The 2,596-nt window shown below is 34.3% G+C and overlaps 1 pseudogene; it reads left to right on the forward strand.

Moving 5' to 3' along the window:
• Positions 1–1,778, forward strand: part of LOC102003373 — an 8,808-nt pseudogene extending 7,030 nt beyond the window's left edge.
• The last annotated feature ends 818 nt before the right edge of the window (positions 1,779–2,596 follow it).

Consider the following 2,596-nt stretch of genomic DNA (forward strand, 5'->3'; position numbering starts at 1 on the left):
AACTCAGGACCTTGCACTTGCCAGGCAGATGCTCATGCCACTGAGCTATATCCCCAGCCCCACTTTTCTGTGTTTTAAAGTGCCATGTCCATTACCAAATATAGTGCTCAGGACATGGCCTTACATTCATACAATGGAATTGAGGTACTCCTCGTTTCTATGGATATAGGAAAGAGTTGTACAGTTGAAATTCTTTACCATCATTTCCTCTTTCCTCTGTGTAAGAGTTTATTAGTTTATTTTTCTCCCTTCCGTGACCTATTTAACCTTACCTCTCTGGTATTCTTCTTTTTCTGTAAGGGACTCTTCTTTCTCTCAACTAAACTAACACTTCTTACAAATATATTTCTTTAGTAAGCCATCCTACAATTAATCTTATCTGATTCTAATGCTACTTATCTTTATTTCATTTTTTTCATTTGTGTATGCAGTTCAAATAATTTTTATATTTACATGGTATGTTTTAAATGACTTCATATTTTGATGTATTCTTATTTCCTAACAAAATAATGAGGTCATTTAGAAGAGGGTAAGGTTTTCATTTTATTTTCAGTTTTCCTTCTGATATAATATTTTTATATAATAAATGTTTATGAAAAATTACAGTTATGGGCCAGGGATATAGCTCAGCGGCATAAGCGTCTGCCTTGCAAGTAGAAGGTCCTGAGTTTGGTTCCTGGTACCAAAAAAAAAATCACAGTTATAACATAAAGTAAATATTAATATGTGGTTAAGTTTAGTAGTGGTGTATTCAAGTAGAGGTGCCAGTCAAAGACTTAAAAATGTATGAAAGCAACATGCCAAAAATAAAACCTGTTCATTTTCTTCTTATAAACAGAGTAGGGCTGGAATGTTGCTCAGTGGTAGAACACTTGTCTTCCATGAGCGGGGTTCTGGATTTGATTTCTGAAACTGCCAAAAAAAAGTATCATTGCCTTGTTCATAAGGCAAAAATGTTTGACTTAGTGCATTTAAAAAATCACAAGTTATTTTCTTTGCCTTGTAAAAAATCAAGAATAAAGCTGTAAAAGCCTAGGATATAGCTCAGGGTAAAGCACTTTCCTAGAATGTGAAGCCCTGGGCTCAAACCTCAGTACTGAAACAAGGAAGAAGAAACAAGAAAAGCAAGCTGTGGGGCTGGGGATTTAGCTCAGCGGCAAAAGCGCCTGCCTGGCAAGCGCAAGTTCGTGAGTTCGGTTCCCGGTACCGGAGAAAAACCAAAAAAAAAAAAGAAAAGCAAGCTGTGGATAAGGCAGTTGAACTGCTCTACTAGATGATGCCCTATATTAATGTGGAAAATTGCTGCTCTATATTGGTTCCAAAATACAATTAATGTGCAAAATTTCCATACAAAAATTTGAACTTGTAATTTGGAGATGGATAATCAAATTTTGTCTGGGATAACTGTGTACTACTAAGTAGATAATTGTGGAAGGAAAAGGAGAATTTTTAATAACTGTACACACATGACTAAAAAGAAGGATTCTTTATAAAAAGACAAGTCTATCATAATACATATATATGCAATATAAGACAATTTTTAAATCAAATCCTATAATGTTATTTGCCATGCTAAAAACATTTTTAATGCTTTTCGTAATATCACTGGTTTGAGCACAGAAGTCCAATGTAACTCCAAGAGACTTCGAAAGAACATTAAGCAGAATAGTTTTCACTCTAACACCAAAGTGGAAGAGAAGGGAACAGACAACAAACTTGTGTCCTCTATCAGAAAAACAGCAAGACTTTTCTTGCATAATTTCTTCTTTTATTATTGATATCTTATTCAATAAGTATGCATTATAGTTTCCCTGTTTTTTTTTTATAGATTCAAGAGAGCATGGAATTAAGTCAAGAGGAACATTGTAGCTGCTCATCGAAACTATATAATTCCTTTAGAGGAAACAAAAATATTTGAATGTACTCATTACTGGCAAGAAATAATTTATAATTATTTATATTAGACAATAAGAGCATAAAAGTAACAGTTTAGAATTTCAATAGTTACTTAAAAGAAAATAATATTTTTTTTTATGTGTTAGATGCCCGAAAATGCCAATCCTAAACTGAGGTTTTTGCAGCTCTCAGAAAAAACAGTCCTCTCATACATGGGCTGATGGACTTTACCAAGGGACTCCCAGGTATTTACGCTGCCTTTTTTTTTTTTTTTTTTCTTTTTTGAGGCAGGGTCTCACTATGCAGTTCAAGCTGGTCTTGAACTCACTTTGTAGCCCAGGCTGGCCTCCAACTTACAATGATCCTCCTGCCTCAGCTTCCTAAGTGCTGAGATTACAGGCCTCCACCACCATGCCCCTTGTTTACATTGCTTTTGGAATACATTAATACTTAAAACTATGGTTTTACAAAAGGTCCTGCTTTAAAAGAAGGGGACATTGTAGGAAACCAAAGGTTTTTTTGGTTTTTTGTACCAGTGCTGGCTCTACTGCAAAAACATGCTTGCTTTAATCAGGAGGGTTGAAATTCAAATACTGTACTTAAAAATATTACTGAAATGACTTCAGAGACTTGAAGTCAAAACAAATATGTTTTGGTTGTATGTTTTATTTAACTTTTGGAAGTGACTTGTTTTTGTTTT

Source organism: Chinchilla lanigera, unplaced genomic scaffold (assembly GCF_000276665.1).
Source record: "Chinchilla lanigera isolate Chin_1 unplaced genomic scaffold, ChiLan1.0 scaffold00034, whole genome shotgun sequence".
In the NCBI taxonomy this organism is placed as follows: domain Eukaryota; kingdom Metazoa; phylum Chordata; class Mammalia; order Rodentia; family Chinchillidae; genus Chinchilla; species Chinchilla lanigera.